This window comes from Podarcis erhardii (assembly GCF_964252035.2).
Source record: "Podarcis erhardii genome assembly, chromosome: 7".
Lineage (NCBI taxonomy): Eukaryota > Metazoa > Chordata > Lepidosauria > Squamata > Lacertidae > Podarcis > Podarcis erhardii.
In genome coordinates this window covers 61,810,578-61,836,924 of record NC_138511.1, presented here as the reverse complement: position 1 = coordinate 61,836,924, position 26,347 = coordinate 61,810,578, and the positions used below count along the sequence as shown (strand labels likewise).

At 41.5% G+C, this 26,347-nt stretch overlaps 1 protein-coding gene across 3 annotated transcripts in view; it reads left to right on the top strand.

The window, feature by feature from the left end:
• The window catches only part of NFYC (nuclear transcription factor Y subunit gamma), a 55,758-nt gene that overhangs the window by 2,776 nt on the left and 26,635 nt on the right, over positions 1-26,347 (top strand). Inside the window, exon 1 of one of the 3 annotated variants that reach the window (XM_081870431.1) lies at positions 11,261-11,504. The exons of the other annotated variants lie outside the window; for them this stretch is intronic. The gene's annotated coding sequence lies outside the window, so the exon portion shown is untranslated. Of the gene's footprint in view, positions 1-11,260; positions 11,505-26,347 lie in introns of those variants that run through there. 3 annotated transcript variants of the gene reach the window in all.

Sequence of the window (26,347 nt, the reverse complement as noted above, 5' to 3'; positions counted from 1 at the left end):
ATGTTTGGGATGGTAGCTAGAGGCATGTAGATATGTTTGTCGGTCAGTTGGTTTACGGTATAAGGTGGTGTCTATGTGGCCATCCTGTATTTTTATAGTAGTGTCCAAAAAATGTATTTCTTGCATAGATTGATTCATTGTTAGGTTGATTGTGGGGTGAAAATCATTGAATTTCTGGTGGAAGGTGTTCAGGGTCTGTTGACCATGTGTCCAGATGATAAAAATATCGTCAATGTATCGCAGGTACAAGAGAGGTTTGAGTGGGTAGGAGTTTAGGAAACGTTGTTCTAAATCTGCCATGAAGATGTTGGCATACTGTGGGGCCATGCGGGTGCCCATTGCTGTGCCACTGATCTGAAGGAACAGGTCATGCATGCACACGAAAGCTCATACCAAGAACTGACTTAGTTGGTCTTTAAGGTGCTACTGGAAGGAATTTGTTTTGTTTTGACTATGGCAGACCAACACGGCTACCTATCTGTAACTATTATTATTATGCCACCCCTCTTTGGGCAACTTGAGTGAAGCTAGCTGGGGCTTGGGCAAGGTTTTTCCTCTCCTGCCCCTGCAGCCGGGGCGGGGGCTAGCTTAATAGACTACAGTATAGTGTAAATATTACTTTTTATATGCACTGGGGAACAGAACCAAAAAGGGTGTGAATCACTCTATTGCAATATTTGCTTTACTGTGGTCGTCTGGAACTGAACCCGTAATATCTCCAAGGTACCCCTGTATACTTCCCAAGCTTCACCCAAACAATTTTCATTGTTTCCTCATAACTTGATTTAATCCTCTTGTTGTAAGTGGCTTTGAATACGCTTTTATACATTGTCTTATAATTTTTTTTACTGTTAAAATGCAATAAAATATTATTTTTAAAAAATGAATATGCTATCTGATAGAAAGGCATAGAAATGGGAGCATATTTGCATGGGAGCAAATAAAGGTATCTTAATAGGAACATATTTTATGACAGAGTTTTCCTAGCAAACCAGAGGTTAAACTAACCCCAGGAGGAGCTTGCAGCCGACAGTGTCATGACACAGTTTGGAAAGCTCTGCTGTAATGCATTGGAGGAGAGAGATGGAGGGGCAGTTGCAACTGCCTTGCAACATTCCACATTTTAGCCTTTAAGCTTTTAATCCTGTGTGAATATGAATATAGTCAGCTACTTTTAAATGTCATTTTTGAGTAAATGTTGTTTTGGAGGTTACTACTACAGTGGACACGGGTTGCGAACATGATCCATGCGGGAGGCACATTCGCAACCCACAGCGTTCGCAACCCGCAGCACCACGTCTGCACACGCGCGGGTTGTGATTTGGCAATTCTGTGCAAAGCGTGATTGCCGAAACCTGGAGGTAACTCGTTCTGGTACTTAGAGGTTTCGGCACGTCAGTAACCCGGAAAAACGCAACCTGAAGCGTCTGTAACCCGAGGTATGACTGTACTTAGAGATATTAGCAAATAGATGAAGCATTTGGCATGTTTTAGCTGCTCTTGCAGCAAGTAACACGACACTGGGAATCGAAATACAGTGGTACCGCTGGTTGTGGACGGGATCCGATCTGTAGCTCTGGTCGGATCCTGAGGTTTCCACAACCAGAGGGACTGCTTCTGTGCATTCATGCGGCACGGTAGAGTGTTTCTGTGCATGCGTGCGGCACGGTAGAGTGTTTCTGTGCATGCGTGCACGGTGAAACACTTCCGGGTTTGCTGCTTTTGCAACCCGAAGTTTACGTTACCCGAGGGTAATGTAAGCCGAGATGCAACTATAATTATTTGCCTTCCCTTAAAACATATATATAAGGCCCTTTAATATTAAGTTCTTTATGAAGATGTTTTTGGAAAAGCATTTAATAATACCATTCATATAAAGTCTTTAAAGTATTTTGTACAATTAAAGTAAATAAGTAGGGTAAATAGTGATAAATTACAACACTTCAGCTATAAACATGTAGAACTAGGTGGCTGTTTTCTAAAAACAGTACATGCACTATGTGGGAGAAAACACTAAACTTGAAACTCCAGATTTTATGTTAAGGGAAACATTACTACACCTTGAAGTGTTCTGTCAAGCAAGTTTCCAGCTTGACTGCTATTATCTTCCTTTAATGTCCTGGCATTAACTAGGCAGCCCAGGGCTATATTTGACTCATAGTGACTTTGCTTGTGATTTCTGTGTCCTTGTCCTTCCCTACACAACACTGATCTATTCTCAGCAGGTAGTATTGTCTAGTTAAAATGAGCATGTGCTAGGAATGCTGGTGGGTGTAAATCAGGGGTTGGCAAAGTTTTTGTGGCTTGGGCCGGTTCATGGTCCCGCAGACGCCGCGGTGGGCCAGAGTGCTATTTCCGGTGCGGAGGAAGCGTACCCAGCTTCCCATTGGCTGCAGGAGCTTCCTGCAGCCAATGGGAGCCAGCCAGCACTGCGGAAGGTGGTCCCCGCTCTACTCCACGCTGGTTTAGCACGGCGCACAGGAGCCGACCAAGCGGGTGGTAGCGGTCCATGGACTGGTTAAATGACCCCCATGGGCCGCTTGTGGCCCACGGGCCTTAGGTTGCTGACACCCTGGTGTAAATTGAGGCAGTTCAGTTGCATTAGAGGCAATGGGAAAGGTACCTGTGTATTCAATGAACCTCTGAGCTGCAAGGCATTCTTGCAGTAATGTTGCTGCATAAGCCCCATTGGATATGTTTTTGTTTCCAAATGCATTTTTTTCCACACACAAAAAGGAACCTCTGACCCATATGCCAAATTTAGCTTGCTTAGACCTCCTCATTTGACCTACCAGGCAATTTCCCCCAAACTGGATCTTTCACAGTTGGCCCCTGTATCTCTCCCCATCTCCAAGATTTGGCCTGCGAAGCCCAAAAGATTTCCCACCCCAGCGATATAAACTTACCTCATAAATCTCAGTAGACTTAATAAAACTTATTTTTGAATAGATAGACACAGGATTGAACTGTGAAATGGCCATAAACTGATTTCTCTGACACATCATTATTTCTCACACTAAGCTGATATTGAATCCTCTCAAATTTGTTTGAAAGAAATAACAAATTCCATCCTACCTATCTCTTTCCTTGTTTTCTATTCTAATTTCCATTTGAAGGTTGTGTTATACTGTGTAGTACACTTCTGTGCGCTATGGCGTGAATCCCCCTGAAATCAGTGGAACTGACTTACTAATAAGCATGCATATGATTTTTGCAGTTCATCGCATTCAATTCGCCTACTACTCTGATGCAGAGGTGGAGAACCTGTGGCCTTTCAGATAACTCACTGGTAAAGCCTTGCGTACAAATGGTCCCTGGTTCAGTCCCCAGAATCTTCAGACAGGGCTGGGACTGTTTCTCATTTGAAACCCAGAGAGCTGCTGCCAGTCAGATAATGAATGAATGAATGAATTAAATGGATTACTCGCCCTTCACCAGCAGGTTCTGGGGTAGTTTACAGCAGCTTGAAATTCATTGTTAAAAACAGTTAAAACATATCACAGGAAACACATATTATCAATAGCCAGGGTAAAGATGTGCATCTTTAGCATTCATCAAAAGCTGTGTAGTGGGTTGGGAGATGCAGCTCTATGGGGACGGAGTTCCACATCTTAGGTGCTGCCACAAAAAATGCTGTCTCTCAGGCTGCCACCACCTGAAACTTCTGAGAGTGGCAGAGTTACCTTGGCTGCTCTTAACTCACGAGAGGGTCTCTAGGGAAATACCTCTGATATTTGGGGCGTCAGTTGTTTACAATTTTAAACAGTAGCATGAGCACCTTCAATTGGTCCCAGAAACAAACTGGCAGCCAGTGTGTAGATAATATGGACCTAGATGGAACAATATCTGACTCTGTATAGGGCAGCTTCCTATGCTGGTTTGCAGTTCCTATTATCCCTGTCATTGTCCATGTTGACACTGGCTGATGGGAGTTGGAGTCCAACAACATCTGGGGGCACCATCTTCCTCACTCTAGCTCTAATATAATCTGACACCATAATAGCTGTCTTAAGAGTTTTTTGTACTGTCAGTGCAAACAAACTATTGATTCTGGAGCAGGAAGAGAACATGCAATGTTTCATCTTATAAAAGCTCGTTTTCAACATCTGTCACAACCATGAACATTATTCATCTAAATAGTTTGACTAGCACAAGGACTTCCAATGATGCAATAGAACTTTCCTTTCTCTGTGTACCTCCTGCATGCCTGTAAATCTGCTCTGTAGGGTTGAAGGAACTCCTGGAACAGGTTTAGAGGAGAGGAAGCAGGCAGGAAAGTTCCATTATGCAATTAAAAGTTATTGTGCTAGCAAAGCTGTATAGTTGGATTCCATCCCATGTTTTAAAATTGGGATCATGGCCCTGTTTGACTCTTATTCTTTGTTGATAACAGTTTCTGCCTTGGAGGCATGGATTATGGTTTTTTTTGTTTTCTATTTCCAAATCATCATGCAGTAGTGTCTTAGCCCTAAATTTTTGCCCCAGGTTGTCCAGAGTAATCTTCTTCTTCACTGTCTCTACTTGGTTTATTCTTCTGATCTTGTTGAACATCTCGGCATCAGTTTTTGAAGTATAGGCCTCAGAGGCCTCCCATTCTTGATCTTGGATTTTCTGTTGTAGGATTCCTTTTTCAGCCTCTGAGATTTCCAGATTGCCTTTGAAGATCTTTATTACTCCACTATATTGATTTATTTTCAGCCTCAGCCTGCCTCAAATTATTTCTCCTGCAGGAACTTCTGATTTTCTTGGTCATATGATTGTCTTGCCTCAAGATGTCATAATAGTGGCTCTCTGTACTTCTTCTTTTCTTGTGGCCGTGTCAGCTACATATCTGGATGCCCTGCTTTGAAAGGGATTTCATACAGTTATTGGGCTAATACTTTGTGCTGGATGTGTTTCACACTATGAGGAAAGGATCAAAACCAAACACAGTGAAGCTTTCTAATGGCCCTGGAGGTCCATTCTCCTCCAAAGTAGATCTTTTGGGCAACAGTGTTCGAAACTCCCATTGTTCTAGGTGCATTTGGCAACAGGGAATTTAATTAGCGTGAGCAATTTCTGAGCTCTGGGCACAGTACTGCACCTAAAATTTCAGTGGGAGGAAAGGAGGACCTTTTTCTGCTTCCCCAATTCCAGCTACTCTCCAAAGACTGGCAAAGAGACCCTCTTAAGATTATTAGGGAGGTGGGCAGGGGAAGGACTAGACCATGTGCAAAATGAACATAATATTTTAGCTGCAGTTAATTCATTTTCAGCTTTGTGTTCTTTTTTGTTTTTTTAAGCGTGCCTAGACATTCTGTTGTTGCACTCATAATCTAGGTTTAAGGTGCCATTTAGCTCCTAGCCTTCATATCTCAGTTTCTAACACTGGTGGGCAGACTTGGCCTGAAGCTATCCCTCTTTTGTAACTAGGGTTTGCTTTTTCTACTAAACCCATATTTCCTATTGCTTACTCTGCTTTTTCTGTCAGTCCATGTAGAGGTTCCACTTTGAGAGCCTTGCTCTCCTCCAAAATGTGCCTTATTTCCTCTGAGTTTTTTGTTCCCCTTTGGTCTTTTTCTTTACTGTTTCTTACACTCTGACCTTCCCCATCCTCTTTTCTTCTCCTGATTTGGTCTGTTTTTCTTCTCCAGAAGTTAGGGGCAAGTTTGCTTCTCCACTGCAGTCTAAAACTCCCGCTTTGCCTCTTGTTTCTCTTGACCAAGCCACACAGTTTAGTTAGATGTGAGCTGTGAAAGCAGTAGAAGTAAATAATACTTCATAGCAGCCACCTATGCTTAAAGGTATGCAACCTTTGAACATGGGGAAGGGCCATAGCTCAGTTGGAGAGCATCTACCATGCATATACAGAATGTTCTGGGCTCAATCCCTGGCATCTCTGAGAAGAGTTGAGAATGTCCTCTGTCTGTAACTCTGGAGAGCTGCTGCCAGTCAAAATAATACTATGCTGAAAGGGCCAGTGGTCTGACCCTGTGTAAGGTAGCTTCTTAGGTTCCTATCGCCAGAGCAATTTCAGTGGTTATTGCCAATGATTTTAATCTGTACTTTGGACCCATGAACAGAAGTTTAAAAAGTTTATTCTTCCTTCCCTGCTCCTATTATCAACTTAACATCACAGTGTTTCACAGAGCGTTATGAGCCTTAAATACCCTTTTTATCTGTAAACAGTGTGATAATGCACAGTAGCCAGCATGGTTTTTATCTGTGCAAGCAGCCACTTTGTGCGAGTTATTTCCATATGTGGACTTTTCCCACTAAAGCAGGTATTTCGTTGAAATGAAAGGCGACATACAAATTATTTTAATCAAGTAAATGAAAAGCTACAAATAAACAAATCTACGTGTTTGCATTCCACTCAAAGAACCAATGTTGGCCAAGGGTCCATTCTGTGTATCTTCCCCAACCACACAAGTTCACTAATAATAGTAAGGCATTGCCTGCTTGGACAGCTTAGCGATACATTCCCTCCCTCCTAACCCTTGGATATTGGAAGGTAATATGGCTATATCATTGTTACATTTCCTCCCACCCTTCTGCTATAGAACATAAAATACTATACAGTATGGAATATAAAATGTTGCTCTCTTGTGTCTCCCTGTGCTCTTGAGGGAACGGTATCCAAGAAGGTTTCCAATCTACACAATTTATATAGCTGCCCTAAGAGTAAAACAGTATTTTGTTTACTTGTAAATTAACACAATTTAGTGATCAGATGTGCAACTTTGTTTAGGAAATATATGAAGAATCATTGGCAAACTTGATTTAAATCTGAGATCTAAATCAGCTTCCTTTTCTGATTTAAATCAGTCCGTTCTGGTGGAGGGTTATGCCAATTATTAGGATTAACAGGTGTGATAAGGTACCTCCCCACTCTTCATAAACTTCCTTCCATGTATAGCTTCCTACTAAACCAGGCATAGACAAACTCTGGTCCTCCAGATGTTTGGGACTACAATTCCCATCATCCCTAGCTAACAGGACCAGTGGTCAGGGATGATGGGAATTGTAGTCCCCAAACATCTGGAGGGCTGAGTTTACCTATGCCTGTACTAAACCTTCTGTGCTACAGTTGTACACCCTCTTTTCTTTTTTAGTCTGGAACTCTCTGCTTCCAGGAAACTTCTTTTTCTCAACTCCCTTGTTAGGGATGGGAAATGAATGGTGAGGAGCCCCTATTCTTTTCTAACATTTTATATTTCAAGTTGAAAACATCCACTTTAAAAAACAACAACGTGGAAACTAGCTTCTTAACAAAAATGAGTATTGTTCATATAAGCTAACAGAGCAAAGACAAAATCGCATTGTCAGACTGTTTAGTACCCTTATTATGAACAGGAGAATGTACTTTTTAAGGCTTCCATTGAGTTTTTGTTTTGATCTGGCTGACTTCCGAGCTGCAACTTGGTTCTGAGGAATTGCACGAGATCATTTAAAAATTATGCTTCTATACATGTTCCTTCTAGCTGTGAAGATTTGTGCAAGTTGGTAGCTGCACTGACAGGAATATAGTAGCAGGTAGCTTGATTTAAACCAAAATGATTTAAATTGATGATGTACTGTACTAAGTTCCAGTTACAGATAGGTAGCCGTGTTGGTCTGCCATAGTTAAAACAAAACAAATTCCTTCCAGTAGCACCTTAAAGACCAACTAAGTCAGTTCTTGGTATGAGCTTTCGTGTGCATGCAGGTATCTGAAGAAGTGTGCATGCACACGAAAGCTCATACCAAGAACTGACTTAGTTGGTCTTTAAGGTGCTACTGGAAGGAATTTGTTTTGTACTGTACTAAGGTCAGGGTGCTAGTTACGCTGCATAAAGCCTTAAAACAGCTTGGGACCAGGATACCTTAAAGGCCACCTCACCTGCTATATATACCTGGTTGATCACTGTGCTCTGCAGGTGAGGGTCTCCTGCAGATACCATTTGATGAGGAGGTCCGTTCTGCACAATGCAGGAATCCAGCTTTTAGTGGTGTGGCACCTACCCTTTGGATCCCCCCCTTTGAATATTAAACTAGTGCCATTTCGGTTGCCTTGACACCTACTGAATACCTTCATCTTTCAATAAGCCTTTTAAGTTGAGATCTGATCCAACTGCATCTATATTGGAATTGTTTTTGCTTTAGTTTTTATTGTTTTATCACTTGTTTGCTGACCTGGACTCCTTTGGAAGGAAAAGCAAAATAAATTATTATTACTACAAAACAATCAGTAAGAAAAAGAATTGATTTAAATCAAGTTTCCTATTGATGCTTGTTTCCAAAACATTTGCCTTTGCTTGGGGACTTGCTGCTGTCAACTTTGTACCTGTCAAAGTTAGCCTTAGCTGTGGTACCCACTGGACCATAAAAGTTCCCTACCCCTGGTATACATGGCTGCAGCCTAAACTCTGTTAATTTACAATTGAATAGAGTAGTATTTGCAGTGTTTCATCTCTTTGCTGCCTGTGTTTGGCAGGTAGAATGTAAAGACTCATACTTTAGAAATGACCAAATTGTTTTTTCAGTTACATAGAAAAGACTCATTTAACTCAATGTATTTGGTAGAGGTATTACTTTTAGTTTTGAGATTAGGGCTAACATATGCAAGTTATTTTATAGTAGTGGGAAGAGCCTGGCGCTGCCCAGAAATTTGAAGAAATTTGTTAAAATGTGATTGTAAATGGATAGTGTTATGTGTGAGTTTTAAGGAACCAGGCCTGAATCAATTGGGGAGGGGGAAGCCAATGGTTAATTATAGTTAATTTTGTCCACGGTCTTGAATCAAAATGGCACTTGATGTCCAAACATAGGCAAATATTTCCACCTCCACTTCTGGAACTTTTGCTGATTCCAACCTGTCCAAATTGGTGCAGAGTGGGACTGTCAGGTTAAATTTGTTGAAGACCTGCCAAATGGGACGACAGTATCTTCAGAGGTGTCCAAATCAGCATAGTTTGTACCTGATACACACACAAAAAGGAAGAAGCCACACCAGTCAGGTTTCAGTCCATTCATTCAGAATGGCACCCGGCACCCAACTTTTGACAAATATCACTGAAGGAACCCTTGTGCCAGGTTTGGTGATGTAATCTCAAGAGGTGGCCAAACCTATGCCAAAAAATAGGCAAAGCCATGCCAAAATGATGTTTTGGTCTGCCATCTTAATTCAAAATGGTGCCTGGCATCACCTAAGTCTGCCACCGTCACCTTGGAAACCCTTGTGCCAACTTTGGCAACAATATCTCAAGAAGTGCCAAACTCAGAGAACAGACAGATAGGCCAAACCGTTTCCAAAATATATAGAAGATTGTTTTATTTTTTAATGTTGTTTTTTTAAAAACCCATTCACATTTGTGTTTGGGGGCTGGGGCTGCTTGGCATTTTGTATATCAGATTGTGTAAAGTTCATATCTAGAGTGACATATCTAGATTGGCAGAAGTGAATGGAACAGCAAAGATTCTCTTCTGCCAACCCATTCATGGCTGCTGCTTCTCCCACCACCCCTTTTATTAAAGAGATATTAGAAGCAAAAGAATTCAGCCTTTCATATATGCACAGAATAATTGGCTTGCTTGCGCAACAGGTTGTGCACATTTGCCTGTGAGTTGGGATGGCATTATTATATTGCTATATTGTATTACAAAGAAATTGTATTACATTGAAAACTGATGTACACAGTTAATTTAGTACTTGGTCGCAGTTCCAGGTCCGCAAAACAGAAGTAAAGCTTGCCTGTTAGGTTAGCCACTTTCCACCTACATTTGTTCAGTGAAATACTGTGTTTTATTACAATTCAGGTAAAGCATTGTAATGTTGCAAGAGATTATGATGGTGTTGGTCTTAACATTGTTTAGCTGAGTTACTCTAATGCAGGCATAGGCAAATTCGAATCATCCCTGATCACTGGTCCTGTTAGCTAGGGATGATGGGAGTTGCAGTCCCAAAACATCTGGAGGGCCAAGTTTGCCTATGCTTGCTTTAATGTCATGGTGATTGTGGAGGAAGCACAGCTTTGTTGCCATGGTCTGAGCCACTCAGAGATCAACGGAAGCAGGAGAAGGACATGGAAAAAGAGAAAGAGGAAAAACTTAGGAAAACAGGCCTGAGAGGGCAGCAGCCCAAGACAAGCGGGCAGTATTAGGAAAGGAGGGTTTGGATTAGAGAGAGGGAGTGGTGTCAGGGAGAAGCAGGAACCTAGAAGAGAGAGTGGCTGCGGGTCATTCAGTAGATAGACAAATGCATCTGACAAAGTAGGCTTTAGTCCACGGCAGCTTATGCTGTGTTAGGGAAGGTACCACAAGGTTCTTATGCGGTATCTGAATGTTCTCATGAAAAGCGTGCAGGTGTAGGTGCATAAAATGATTTCACCTGCCTTTTGAATTATTATATTGGCATGTCTTTGGCAGTTGCAGGAAGCTGAGCTCAGTTGCGGGCATGGAAACCTGCCGCATTTCTGGCAATTGATGTGTAACTGCTGATGTGTGGGAAGCGTTTGTGATGACTGTGTGCAGTAAGGGAATCCCTTGATGAGGAGCTAATTTTGCCAGAAGACCACTCTGACAAGAGGGGTGGGTGGGAAGAGAACCAGCGCTCCTAAACCTCAAGTCTGCTGATGAGTCCTGCTGCCATAAGGGCGCCTCTATACTCTAATAATGATATGTGCCCACTGTTTCTCCCCTCCCCTTTACTTCTGAGCAACCCTAGGTGCTTGCTGTTGCTCTGTATTTCAATGCCGGTGAAGCTATACTGTATATGGACAGCCTGTGGGGCCAATAGGCATGCTGTGAAAATTACAGCTTTTTTAAAAAATGATTTTTTTTATTACCTGTTTTTAAAAAATCCTATGATTAGCAGAGCCAAGTTTTTATTAATATAATGTGAAGGAAAGGGCCAGAAATGTAGATGTTACTGTGCTGGGTACAGACAAAAAAAGGGGGGAAAGGCTTGCCTTTCTTTTTTATGATTTCCTATTCTCATTGCTAAAAGTGTGTCTTTGCCAGGAATTCCTTTTATGTAAGTTGTTTCTAGCTTGAAGTCTCCGTGTCTGACCCCTGTTCTGCATCTCAAGGTAACTTTAAAACAGGAAGTGTACAAAGGAGGTTAGTGATGACTGGAGCAGCCAATCCAGCCTCTGTGATCTTCCTAGATAAAGGGGCTTAGCCAATGAGATGCAGGCGGAGGCGAGGTTTGGTGTCAAATAGCATGCTAGATTGAATGTCTTTGACTGTTAAAGTGGAAGGAGGCTGCACAGTGTTTCATTGGAGTCTCTGGGAGTTTTTCACTGAGGCAGGGGTCAGCTGAAAGACAAAGAAAAATGGCGAATAGTTTGTTGGGAGGGCAGCTGTTCAGTTTTGTACCACAGTGGACACTCCAGAGACCTTTTCCTGCATCTCCTGCTGCCTTTGTTTCCTCTTCCTCCACCTCTGGTTTTGTGTGTGTTTGTGTGGAGAAGGGCTAGGAATGACTTAATTAGCTCTGTCAGAGGAAGCACAATTAACTGCACATAAAATAAACGCAATCCCTGGTAAGTTTTTTAAATTGTTTTTGTTTTGTTTTCTATGTAGCGATCCTAGCTGTAACCAAGAAGCCAAGAGTGCAGATAAGTTGAAACTGTCTCAGAAAATGGCCCCTTTGCATTCCTTGCATACCTTACGGAGGAGCACCTACGTTACCTTGCTCTCCTTGGCTTGTGCATGCCCTTTAGCTGGCTCCCCGTCCTCCCCCCCACCCCCCCGCTTGCCCCCACTTCTGTAGCTGTAAAAGGAGATGTGTGAGGAAAGAGATTAATTTGTGCAGAGATGCCTAATCTTTTGTGCAAGATCTGGGTTGAAAACCTGGAACTCTTTCTCTCCCCCCCCCTTCCCCCTCCTGATAATTTGTCTTTGTTCAAATGCATTGAAGCTTTCATAGAAGGAGAAAAACATAAGGGAGTTGTTCTTCAAATGCCCTTTTGATTTTGGGAAATACAAAGAACATTGGCAACACATTTGGAGGAGTGGGGGTGTAGGGAGGAGAGTTAGCATTAACCTGCTCCCTTGCTATATACCATTCAGTCTTTAATAGCTGAGGCCTTAAACTGATACATTACTCTGTACATATTAGAGTTAATGTAGGTGCCATGCATTTGTAAATCTTGGCAACATTTATCACCTGTCATCTCTTCCTCTCCCCCCCCCCCGCCCCCCAGTGTTTATAAAGCTTCAGTGAGGGGGGGTTATTACTTGCTTAAATCACCATCGTTCTGAGTGGCAGCTGTCATTCTGTATTGTATTGCATGTATCATAAAGTCAGTTTCCATGTGCTGTGATCTGAAAACCTTTGCAGCAACCACATTTTGTTGATGTGGGAAAGTAAGGGGACAGAGAAGGGTTTAATCTCTTGCCCTTGTAGTTTCTGCCTCTTATCTAGGTTAAGTGAGACAAGTTTTTCCTTTTTGTCACAGGCTACTAAAGACTTTGCTGTGGGTACCAAAAGACTTGCATCTCTTTTGCAGACTTCTGCTTTCTTTTGACAAGTATTAGATGGCTTTTGCTTTTCTTCTTAGTTGTAAGTAGATGATGAAGGTCACTGGGATGTTCCTGCCACTGAGATCAGTCATCCTTTACTGGAAGAAGGGGAACAAGTGCACTCTGGAATGGGTTACCTGTTTGCATTGAGTAAAGACTGACACTCATGGCTTTTTTATTTTTTACATTTCTCCCTCATAGTTGGAATGGTGTTGCAGTAAAAGTTGCTGGAGCAAGGCCTTCCTTTGCTAACAAGAGTGACCTTGAAGCACTGCTTCTCTGAGTTTTAACGATTGAAGGACAAAGTTTGTTTATGCTGTTCTTAGCTATCAAGAAGCATCTGGATTAGGAGGAGGCTGAAGAGTTATTTGTAATACCTGAGCAAAACCATCGTTGGTATAAGTAAGTGGAAGACTGAAACTGAAGCCATTTAAACAAAAATCCTTGAAATTGTTCTCCCTCCCTCCCTTTGCCTCAGTCCGAAAGTTTCCAAGGGATTGTGATATTTAAGATGATAAGGAATGTTGTTTTCTGTCCTTATATCCTGCCTAACCTTTCTCCACTGGCTTTGGGAGTTAAATTTTGAGCGTTCAAAGCAGGTTGCCAGCCACCCCCCAATGTAATGGGATGATGAGCAGGGGCACAACTTAATTTTGCATCAACATTAAACATAGTGTTAACATAAGAGTGTCTTTTGGAAATAAACTTTACCAAGTGTTAGTTTCTAAGGATGGATTTTACACCACCCTTCAAGAATCAGCTGTTGATGACTGAGGGTGGCAAGAATCCAGCCACCCATTAGCCTTGTTGCCTCAAAATTGGCCCTAGTGTCTTGAGTTGCTGAAGGGGACAGGAAGCATGTTTCTCCTCCTCCACTGCCCTGACCCCATGTATGCTGCTGCTGGGGTGGGTGGGTGGGTGTGTGTGTGTGTGTGTGTGTGTGTGTGTGTGTGTGAGAGAGAGAGAGAGAGAGAGAGAGAGAGAGAGAGAGAGAGAGAGATTGCAAGATTGCTGCTGTCTTCAGCTACCTCTAACTTCATTTGTCCCCATTTGCAAGCAGCAACCCCTTGCTGGACATAGATCTCCCAAACAGATGCTCTTGTTGCCCAGTAGCAGCTCTCACTTAACTGCAAAAGCAAGATATCCCATTTCATGGATGTCCTCAGGTCTCCCATCCCCCCCCCCAAGCTGACACTGAAGTTTTGCAAATGTCTACACATCCCTGTTTCTTCTGTAGTTAAGAACTTAGGGCACATTCCTGAAATGAATAGCAACATTAGTGGAGCTTGTACAGTAGAGCTTCCTTGTGGACTGTGCCACTGGCATATTCTGTGTACATTGCTACACTTATTCCTTCCAACTAGCTTCTGTATTGCCCCAGTATTAGCTCCTCATGGAAGGGACTGATAAGATTCAAGCCAAGCCTATTGGTCACCACCATCCTTAAATGCATAGACTCTGCTTTGCACGTATAAAGGTGTGTTAGGAAACTGCAGAACTGGCCTTTTTATGAATCATAAACCAGGCATTGTTTTGCTTTTATCCTAGCACCCCAGTTTCTCAAGATTGACCCTGTTTTCGCTAAAGCTTGCAGTTCTGTGTCCTAGATAAAATGAAAGCATGCCTCCTGTCCCTTTATTCAAGTCATTGAACCACCTGGCAAATAGAGGATAGCAGTAGATCTCCATGTAAAGGATTGATGATGTCACTCAAAATGTGGTTGCCATTTTAGTGACATTAACAAGAGTATTGCTCTTTTCAGGCTTATTCAGGGCCTTGACTGAGGTCTTCACTTCTGTTTGACAAAATTTAGGCTGTCATTAGGTTGTTATAGAGGATTTGGAGAAGATGAGGTTATTGAAGTGCATTTTTGAGGGAAGTCTGAAGGAAGTAGGAGTCTTGACTATGAGGAGGACATGTTTAGAGAAAGGCTACATGGAAAAGAATGATGGAACATCAGAACTATTTACCATGGTTTTTAGGCTGCTTGATGCTTTTCAGACATGCATTCTAGGGAACCTTGGGGATCCTTGCAGCTTTTTAGGTGTTCTATAATGAGATGACTAATAATGGCGGACAAGCTCATTTTCAGGGTATCTTGCTCACTACTGCCATTTTCCTCCCTCAGTGTTTTGTGCTAACCATAGTTTAGAACCCAAGCCATGGTTTGAGCTTCCCCAAAGCACTAGGCAAACCTGTCTTAAAGGTGCCTGTCTGTTTTCATTTCCCATGCACTCAGCTTTTTTCGATGGTGTAGTAACCTCTGATATTATTGTTCTATTACCTCCAATATGGTTTGTTTATGTATGCTAACACATAGTTGGCATAGACCATGTTTTGTAAATGCACTTCATTTTATGGTTTCTGATAAATAGCTTATGGAACATTTATGTGTGGGCATTGTCAGGTGTTCATAATATCAATAACTTCTTGTATCTCTTCAGCCTTGTGAAAGCATTTGGAAGCATACATACGAAATAGTTGCTATAACTATTAAACATACTTATTTGCAGCTATATAGAGCCTTCAGTGTAGCAGCATTTTAGAATGCCTTTCATCATTCAACTTATGTGCCTTTTATACTGCAGAATCACTGCTGCTTAGAGCTAAGGAACATATTTCTGTTGACTTTCTTTGTAAGGATGCTAAGCAAGAGCACTTACATGAAGGCTGAGGCTGCAATCCCATGCCCATTTTTTCGACTAAGTCCTATTTGAATACAGTGGTACTTCTTTCAAGTAAGCATAAGATTGAGTTGTAACTGTTCCAAAAGTAAAGACTAGGAGTTACTAGGCAAAATAGAATCTCCGTGTGATGCAAACTTTTAATGTCCATGCTTTTGCTTAGTAGAGCCAGTGTTAGAAACTTAGATATATAAGCTAGGTGCCAAATGGCTCCTTAAACCAGGGTTATAGTCGCCAAAATGGAATGTCTAGTTGCCATTTTGGGGCCTGACAGCTCGAAAGCCCTATTTTTCAATACAACTTTTTGGTTCCTGAAATTCATTCTGATTGTGCAGATAAAATATAGCAGGTTGAATTCTACAGGATGTATTGCTAATGCATGAAAACAGTCAAAATCCAAGGATCCCCAGGCATGCACCTCCAGAAGGTGGAGATGTAAGGCACCATACTGGTGCCCAGGCGTCTTCAGTTGGTCGCAAGTAGTCGAAAGCCAGGTGCTAAATTTCAATTTTCAATTTCAAATGCTGAGTAGAGTCATAATTTCTCCATTAGTTCTCCATAATTTATGGAGAACTATACATGTTGCACAGTTCAAGTTGTTGGATGTGCAATTCCTGGTTGCTAGTCCCTGAGTCCAGTAGGAAATCCACATGTATATAGCATTTGTTATAACTGCATGTTAGAATAATTAACCTAAGTAGTTGGATATCCTCTCCAGTGATTCTTGTTTACATAGAAAAAACAAATTTTAACACAATGTTTGATAGGTGGAAATGAATCAGTTTTAAGACTGTGACTGTGTTCACATGGTCATGTCCTGGTTTATTATTATTTAGTATGCAGTTCCGTTGCTCCTCCCTTTGCAAGAGTGGCAAAACAAACCAGGAAGCTGCACGTAGCCTTAGTTTCCCATTACAGTACATACAAATGGAAATTGTGTTTAATGGCTTCCAGCCAATTCTAAACACACCCTATAACAATTTGCATTAAACTGATACCCCATACCCTGCAGATTAAATGTTTTGTATGTCACTTTGAGAGAATCTTATAGATAAATTAAATAGAAAATTGACAACTAATCTATGATCTGGAAATATTGTACGTATAACAGACTCTCACTAGCAGTGTAATGTTTGAGACATAGGTACGCATATACATATGTATTTAATACCCTGATTTCCATTATCCTTGTGTCTGTGTGTTTGGATGGAGGAGGATTGCAAAACTTGGGCATTACACACAATGCTGTAAGTTCAAGAGGACTACGGTAGTGGTAGGAGGTGGTGCACATAGAATCTGACACCCGAAAACACGCATACCCACCCACCCACCCACATACCCACAGAGTACTCCCAGATTGCAAATGTGCAATTTGGCCATAAAAGGAAGGGATGAATTATAAGGAAAAATAATTGGCCAGTGTTTGAAACTTGCATTGTTCTAGGCACATTTTGCGACAGGGAATTTCATTAGTGTGAGCAGTTTCTGAGCTCAGGGCGCATTATGCGCGTAAAATTTCTGTTTAAAACTGCAGAGTGGAAGGAAGGGGGGGATCTTTTCTGCCTCCCCACCCCAGCTACTCTGTGAAGACTGGAGAAGAGACCCTCTTAAGAGTATTGGGGGGTGGGCAGCGAAAAGACCGGACCATGTGAAAAATGAACACAATATTTTAGCTGCAGTTCATTCATTTTCAGCTTTTTGTATTCTTGTTATAAAAAAGTGTGCCTAGACATTATGTTTTGGCACCCATAACCTAGGTTTAAGGTGCCATTTAGCCCCTAGCTTTAATATCTCTGTTTCTAACACTGTAATTGGCTTATGCTTTCACTAAATGTTATTCTGTCCTTTAGTCCTTTTAACACAAGCCAATGAAAAATAATTAGAATAATTACTTTTTCAAAAAAAAAAAAAAAGAAAAAAAAGATTGGAACTTTTCAGCATACAATACCATAACAAACTAAAAAAAAAAATTAGAATATTTTACACCATCTGCAATCATAAAGGATAAGGGATTACAAATAATGTTTAGCCAGCTTTGTAAAAATCAAGAAAATCTACATTTGTTGAGTGTGGTGCTTAAGATATGTTTTGAAAACATAATTCTCCCAGAGTCCGAGAATGAATTGCAGAGAATGGAGGAAGCAGTCTGTACCCTCTACAGTTAGAACTTCTTAGAGCTTCCATTAAATGCAACATGGAATGAAAAATAACAGAAGTTGGACTCACATTGCTGTGCTTGCTGTGGTTCAGTAGCTGGTTCAGAACATTTATGTTTTCAGTTGTTATAATCTGGTCATTGATGTTGACCTGGGCCAACTTCTTGAGTTGGTATAGACCACCTACAAGATGCTCAGATCACACAATGGCCAAGGGTGGCCAAAGTGTAGATCACAAGACATGTAGTTGGCCCTCTCATTGTTGCAGTACAGCCAGTACACAATTACCTGTGGAAATGTGTGGCACCTTGTACTAAATTTGGATGACTTGGGAAAGTGTCTAGGAATAAGCAGCTGTGAGCTGTGTGGCTCCTGAAGGTATACTAACTCTTTAATTGTCCACTCAGAGGTTTGATGAAAATTCTAGCTCCCATGTTTTCCTGAAATGATACAGTAAATATGTTCTTTTAAGAGGCCACCAAGAAGACATAAAGGAAGCTACCTTATACTGAGTAAGACCAATATGACAGAAGATACCTGACAAGTGACTTGTTCCACTCACCTGTCTAAGGTCCTTATGGAGTGCTTCCGAGTTGTCCATCAGCCAGCTGGTTGTCAGGTATTTGCAACAGCTTTGGGTTCAAACCTGTTTTCTGACGGTGTCAGCTGCATAAGTCAGTTCTCTACAAAAAAGCTAGGTTTTAGCAGCAGTTTCAATACAAACTTGTGCTATGATAATAACAATAACAATAACAATAATTTATTTATACCCCGCCCATCTGGCTGGGTACTCTGGGTGGCTCCCAATCAAATATTAAAAACACAATACAGCATTAAACATTAAAAACTTTCCAAAACAGGGCCACCTTTAGATGTTGTTTAAAAGTAGGATAGTTGCTTATTTCCTTGACATCTGATGGGAGGGCATTCCACAGGGTGGATGTCACTACTGAGAAGGCCCTCTGCCTGGTTCCCTGTAGCTTCACCTTGCAATGAAGGAACCACCAGAAGGTCCTCGGCGCTCGACCTCAGTGTCCGGGCTGAACGATGGGGGGTGGAGACACTCCTTCAGGTATACAGGACGGAGGCCATTTAGCGCTTTAAAGGTCAGCACCAACCTTTGAATTGTGCTATTGATGGGGGCAGGAAAGTGTCTTGCTCCACCAAAGGAACAATTGGGAACTCATTAAGCCCCTAATAGTTCCTTAGTAGCCACATTGGTACCTGCCTCACACCTGATGTCACGTGATCCATTCCAGGCCAGATTTTGCCCATGACCTGGAGGCATAGCTGTCAACCTTCCCTTTTTTTGTGGGAAATTTCCTTATTCCCCGCTGCTATCCCGGATTGTTAGATATCTCGTAGACTGACCCCGGGACAGGTGAGGCTGCTGATCCCTTATTTTCAAATCTGAAAGTTGACAGCTATGCCTGGAGGTTCCCCACCCCTGGTTTGAACTGACTAGCAGCAGCTTTCCAGGGTCTCAAGCAAGGGTCCTTCCCAGCCCTATCAGGAGATGCCAGGGACTGAACATGGGAACTTTTGTATACTGAATGTGTGCTCTGCTACTGAGCTACAGCCGTTCTCCCCAATAGGAAGTTAAATCTTACCTATTTCTAAAATGTGTGTGTGTGTTTTGTTTAGTTTTTTTGGAAAATGTGTATAAAATACTGCTCAAGATTACTGTTTTTAAACAGTGTCTTAGGGTCGAAGAAACTAGTCTCTTAACACTTTGGAAAGATGAATGGGCAGGAGGAGGTGCAGATTAGGGTGGGATCAGTGTGCCTTAAGCATGAGGTCTCCTGTTTTTCAGAATGTTATCAGCTTAAAAGAGAGCACACCACAGAATTCACCCTCAAATCACAAAACTTAAAGAACAAACCACACCACCTGTGTACTATTCAGCACATGACATGCAGTGTTTCACCCCTGAGTTTCAGTCTTTTCTGACTTGCATTTAACAACATATCTAAATTACAGTGTTGAATCAATCTTTTCTAAGGTGGTTCCACATTTGGAAAGTACCTTGCTAACCTGGAAAATCTGAATGGTTGTGAGGAAATGTAAAATAATGAGCCGTTTGATAAACTAGACCCAGTAAATGTTTAACTTTGGAAGTACCATTTTTATTTATGTCCTTGAACTGCTCTGTTTAAAGACAACTACAATAGATGGAAATAGCGATGCCAATGAGTTTTGCTTTTCTCTTAATACATTACTTTTTAAAACTAGCAAGTGAAGCATTTTCCAAATGGACTGTGATTGTGGTGCGGCACCAGCAAAAGGTCATTTCTTCTCTTGGTGAGCATTTAGCTTATTACCTTTCTTCTGGAATTTTGCTGCATGCTGTTTCTGTAGCCACTTGTGATTCCTCCGTCTGCTTGTAAATTGAAAATCCTCCGACCTTGCATGAAAGAAACTGCCAAGGCAACTATGTTTCACCAGTGTATCAAGTTTTTGAGTACATGAATTGGATTATGTATGGTGCAGCTTTACTTAACTTCTTATTCTTTATTTTGTGGGCACAACTTGTGCTTAGCTACTCTTAATTGTGTGGATTATAAACACTTAACAAAAATAAGTTAGTGAATGTAAACTTTTCCACAAGTTAACAGCCAGGTTAAGAGCCACAGATTCTTTTTCATATATGTGGAAATGTTAGCACTTGAGTATCTATTTAAGAAGAGATGGTTATAGAAGCAACACAATAGAACCAAATCAGTTATGCTTCTAAGAGGCAGTGCCATGTCTGCACCTTGAGAGATTCTATGATCAGAATAAACATGCTGGTTACAAGTTCCTTTTTCAGTACCCCTCTTGTGTTCCCACTTTCTTGGTCTACTTCATGCATCTGGTGGGAAGTTGGTTGCTGCCTATAAAAGTTTACTCTGGCTTTTTGCTGTTTTGCTCTGACTTATTTTCCAACTTCCTTGTGCAGCCATGAGAACTAAAAACGATCTTAAAAGTTGAAAGAGTCAAGAAGTCAATTACTGTGCTGCCCAGTGCATTTGTAGATGCATGGGATACACACTTCACTGCCAATTGAAAATGTCTCTTGCTAGATGATAAGGACTTTGCCAGACCTAGCCAATGATTCCTGTAGGCATGCGTTTTGTTTCCAAGAGTGGACAGCCATGTGCTTCTGGGAAACTTGCCTGAAGGCAATGGCTCCTCCCTGTTGCTTTCCCCACCCATCACTTGAGGTATATGGAGGTTTTATTTATCTAATGTGACCTGTAACTGTTGATAGATCTATCCCCCATGAATTGCCTAGTCCCTTTTTAAGGCCGTCTGGCCATAACCACATATTTTACTTTATGCACAATGGGGGAATGGAACCAGGACTAGGCATGCTTGCCTTAACACATAATGACATGACACTTATTTCTATGTTTTTATGCCATCCTCTGTGTGTACATAAACCTTTTCTCTTGCTTTTTGAGGGCAAGGTGATTCCCTACTATGTGTGTAGACTTTCCAGCCAGTAATTTTGTGGACAAAATTTCAGTTTGTGTAGCTGTAGAGGTGCAAGTAGCGTTGGAAAAAATAATTTGGGTCCAGCCATGGAACTCCATCCTAAGGGAAGTCAGGCAGTTCTCTCCCCCGCCATCCCCACCCCCCCTTTCCTGTATTCAGCAAACATATAAATACTTATTTGGCCAATATTTTTATGAAGGATTGTACTGCTTTTAACATCTGTTTGTGATGTGTAGTTTTGAATTGCTTTTACATAATTTTATTGTGAGCTGCCATAGTCTCCTTTTGGGAAGGAAGAGTGGAATATAAATTTGGAATAAATTCACTTTCTAGATATCTGCTTCAGCCTAAGAGTTGGGTGGCTTTGTCACAAGCCCTTTTTAGCCTGGGTGCTTTCTAACCTTCGATGCAGATGTGCATATTTATATATCCCTATGCATACACACAATTGGCCTCTAATGGGAAGATCAGCTTTATATTGAAAGTTCATTTGCATTGAGTATGTAAAAATAGATCCCAATGTCATCTTCACATGAGATGTCAGACTTGTATGGGTTCTTTCCACTGCCACTGCAAGTATGTATAGAGTTTACACATTTTGACTCATGTGAAACTACAATGAAACAGTTGGAGCTAGCTGAGACTTCCCAGTAAATACATGGGGTTGATGTGGGATTGGGACACTATGTCTTCCAGACCCAAGTTCCGTTATCCCATTATACGGTGCTATCTCTTTAAAAGAAAAACAGGTGCATTTATTCTTTCTGCATCTAAATTTTGAATAAATTAATGTTAAAGCAACACACCATATTGTCTCTTGTTGTATTTTGCATTTTTAAATATTGGCAAGCCCGAACTATTTCAGTTCAGTTTCCTGCAATTTAAGGGGGGTGAGGGAGAAATCTGATTGACATTGGCAATGGCCCAGTTCACACATCACGGTAAGCCATAGTTAATTACTTACCGTGAATGAGCAGCATGCTAGCATGTACTGCCTGATTGCTCTCACTTTGCTCTTCCCCAATAGCATTTGTGTTGGTTGCCCTTGCATCCAAACTGGAGGTCATAGTTTGTTTCTCCCTGACAAACAGTTATCATTAAATCATGGTTTATTCTTGGCTTCCTGATCATGGTTGTTAAGGATAAACAAATGATGATCCCAGTTTGGACATAACAGCAATCCAGGCTTCATCACTTGTTACTCCTTCTTGTGGCAAAGGAACAACAAGCGGAGTGACTGGGCACCATGTACCCTGCTTGCTCACAGGGAGCCATTGACCATGGCTTCCTGTGATGTGTGAACTGGGTTTGAGAAATACTTTTACCAGAGGTAAGGGCTGAAACAACAACATGGTGCCTTCCCAGATGTTTTGAAATTGCACTCCCATAAGCCACAGGCAGTAGTCAGGAACGATAGGGACTAGAGTCCATAGTATCAGATGAGTTCAGGTTGTATGGTTTAGCTCTGTCTCCTATGCATATTGTGCACAATATCTTGTAGACATAGTGTGCCTACAACAGTGTAGGTTGCTTGTGAAAGTGAGCAGGAATGGGGCCAGGCTTGTAGGAAGCTTGTAGGCCAGACTTGCACTGAAGGCATTGGGGGAGCCATAGTTGAACAGCTGGGCTACAGTTGAGTAACTGTTGTGCAGCTCTGGATGGAGGAACTCTTGTCCTTTCAGCAAATAGCATGTTAAAGAACCAAATGTTGTTCTTTTTCCTGGCTTTGCTGCTATAGCATGATACTGTTTAAAAGAAATAAAATTAAGCTTCAGTTTGGGAGAATCATATGTCATGTAGATGGTTATTGATACTGAATAATGTTATCTGATAACAAAAGTACACATTTTGCTTGCTGTTTCTCACTGATTAGGTCAGTTGCTAAAAAGAGAAACATTGCTTGTGAATTTTGCAGAGTGGTATAAAGCTTGAAGCAAACATCCTTGGGACTGGTGTATGTGTCATTGTATGCTCAAATTATTCCCCTCCCATTCTTTTTTCCATTTATTTGTGTTAGGGATGAAGAGAGAAACCAGTATAAGAAAAGTGAATGTAAAATGAGCCCATATTTTGGAAACTCCTATTGCTGAGAATATGCAGCAGTTTTCAGTGTTGTTTTTGTAAGATAAATATAGCATAGCACAGTTCAACATGGAAAATTAATACACCCTTTAAAAGCATCTACGTATATATGCAACAACTGCAGAATGGGAAGTGGGATCTCATTTATATGCAGTTCCAAAGCAATCCAATATTTTTAATATAAGCAAATAAAGTATGTATGTTGCATTCTTGCCACCACCATCTAATGATGTTGGAAACACTCTGATGGTGTTTCCTGCTTGGCAGGGGGTTGGACTCGATGGCCCTTGTGGTCTCTTCCAACTCTATGATTCTATGAAATCTTTCTGGTAGCCATGTCCCCTCCCAACCTTTACTAAGCATTTCCCCATGTGTTCTCAAACTTTTGTCATTTGCACTGAGAGCTAGAAACTTTTCTTACTGGTATTGAAAATGAAAATTTTAAGCTTAAAGAGCATATGTACCTAGCAGTCTTCAAGGTACTGTTTTTTGAAATTCTGCCCAGGGAAACTAGGGGGTTCCTGAACGAGAAAATCAGTAATGTTGGGAAATCCTCCCTGAAATGTGTGTCGCCTACAGAAGTCGGGCACAGTCGCAATTCAAGTGGGCTGATGGCGAGGCTGAAGTTCCTCAGCAAAGATGTGGAAAATGTTCTCTGAAGGTGGAAAGTTGGAAAAATCACTGTAAGCAATTTAGTTTTGTGAGCAGAGGTGTGATATGTTAAAGCATTCACCCAAATGTAGGATGCAACAATGGGGGCAGGAATGCTATTTTGCTATCTCTTGCTATTCTGTGATTGTTGAATGGAAGTTTCTAGTAGACTTTTCATTCTGCAGACAACTTACTAAACCAGCCTCCATTTCTTCTCCCTGATACTTTTAAAGGAAGCACTGATGTTTAGGTTTTAAAGCATCATGTAAAAACAGGAAACTTTTTAAAAGAATACCATAATGTAGAATAATGTGGCTGTTTTTGCAGGAATGCCATTGCCTACCTGACTTCCAGTTCTTGCCAGCATGTAGCTGATGCAGGAAGACACAGATTTTTGTCAACCTTCATAATCCCCTCCCCCAGCAATAAGGGGATAATGATAATGGTTTGTGTTAAGATGGAACAACACCTTACACTCAGCATAATGCTGCCTCTGAAAATGGCAGCTCTGTTGAGTTCTGTCTCCCCTTCTTTCACATTTAGGCTTGTTTCCTTGTGTGGGAGTGACTTCTTCATTTCATGTGTTTCCATGCCAGTGACAACCAGTGTTGCAGGCTAGGGAATAGCACCATATGATGATATACTACACAGAGAAGTGTGCCTAAGCTTCTGCAGAGAGGGTGTGGTGGAGAGAAACTTGAAGTGGGGCCATGCCAAGGAGAACATGGCATCTTGATAGAGTTAACAATTCTGGAGGCAATGTATGTGAAGTGCTTTAAGATCACCAGTAAGGCTGCCCTGCCCTGCTCTAGTCCACCTGTCGCTTGACCTAGTAAGAGAGGATTGAAGCACTTTAGTCTCAGGGACACTCTGTGTCAATAGGCAACTTAGGAAAACAAGTACACATTTTCAACTATGTTAGAGAATAGCTAGGAATAAGAAGATTTGCTTTATGTCACCCCATATTTCCTAGACTCATTATGGGAAAAAGAAATCAAACTTCTTCCTCTCTTCTCCTGCTCCACACATTTTGTGCCAGATGCTTTTACTTCAGTCCTAAACTGATTCTGTTCCATTGCTGTTCTGTTATTTTTTTCTAAATGTGATTTCCCCCCCCCCCAGATGTATCTTTAAAATAGTTTGATCTTTTATTTTTTTGTGAGATATGCCATAAAAAACACCCAAATTGTGGTATAACTGATAGCAAACATTTTTTCAAGTCACTGGCATGTTTTATTCTTGTTCTCTCCCTTTAGCACAAGGCAGAGGTTAAATAGATTGGGATGCAAAATAGCTACTGAGAGGGGGAAATTGCAGGATGGTGGGATCATATATTGATTTTGGTTTTTTGAGTGAATTATATTGCTGCTTGAAAGGAGAAAGTCCTGCCTGGTTCTAGTGTGCTAACATTGAAAGATCAGTTACATAAGAGATTCCTGCCAAGACAGAGCAGATCTGGGGGATTAGTTTGTGTGTCCTTAAATCAAGACTTGCCTTCATGTAGGGAAAAGATATAGGCACGCCTTTCAGTTGCTGATGTTCTTAAAAATTTCTAAGCATCTGAAGGCAAACAGTGTTAATGGTTAAAAGAGATATAAACCCCCTAGTAAATTTTATGCCAGTATGTGTGTGCTCTTGTCAAGGAACAGTCTCTTAACCCTTTTTCCCCCTTTAGGAGAACACTTCCACAAACTAGCTTATTTGCTGAGGACCCCTCTGTTGCTGAGCATTCTGGGGCTGGGACAATATCCTGAGATGTTCTCAGTTCACCTGAGCCATTATTTCTTGCCATCATCCCACAAAAACTGTGTGTGCTGTAAAATACCATGCAGTTTAATTTTACTGGGGGAACTGGTAGCGGTGGGCAAGCTTTCTGGGACGCTTGGTCATCCTTCTTGTACTTCTGTTTGAGAATTCCAGATAAGCCCTTTCTTTACATAAAAGGCTAGAAAATAAAATATAAATGTCTGATGGAAATCTGATGTGGAAATCTGGAATAATCTCCCGTGGACAGTGCAAGACCATAATACAGTGGTACCTTGGGTTACATACGCTTCAGGTTACAGACTCCGCTAACCCAGAAACAGTACCTTGGGTTAAGAACTTTGCTTCAGGATGAGAACAGAAATCATGCTCTGGCGGCGCGGCAGCAGCAGGAGGCCCCATTAGCTAAAGTGGTGCTTCAGGTTAAGAACAGTTTCAGGTTAAGAACGGACCTCCAGAACAAATTAAGTACGTAACCCGAGGTACCACTGTAGAACTATGATGCCAACTTAAAGATGGACTAAAATTAATTTTGGAAGGTGTGTTTTGGGTCATCGTCTATATGATTCCTGAAGTTTTCTTCCCCCACCTCATGGACAAGTGCCATGCCCTGCTGCATGTACCACCACTATGCAGAAATGTCTTTTGGATCCCCCAGGGTGGGGCAGAATACACAAAGTGGCCCACTGGGGTCGGAGCACAATCCACACCACCATATATGACTATGTATTAAGTTATTTCCCTTCCCCAGAGGCCTAATTAGATTCTGCAGTGAGATGAGATGAGATGTTGGGTGGTGTGGCCTTGTCATTTGGACCTGTTTGCTCTGCGGGTGCTTTTCTGTTGCAAGCTTGCTCTGGCCTGCTGTGATATAGATTGCATCAGTAAACAATGTGCTCGCAGCTGGTGGGGGTTTGCCCTGCTTTTGTTGCCCGGGATCAGGCTGCATATTGCCTTGGTCTTTTCAGCTCCACATGAATTATCTATTTGGTATATATTATGGAAATTGCATACACGTGGCAGCATAACTTATTAGGGTTGTCAACT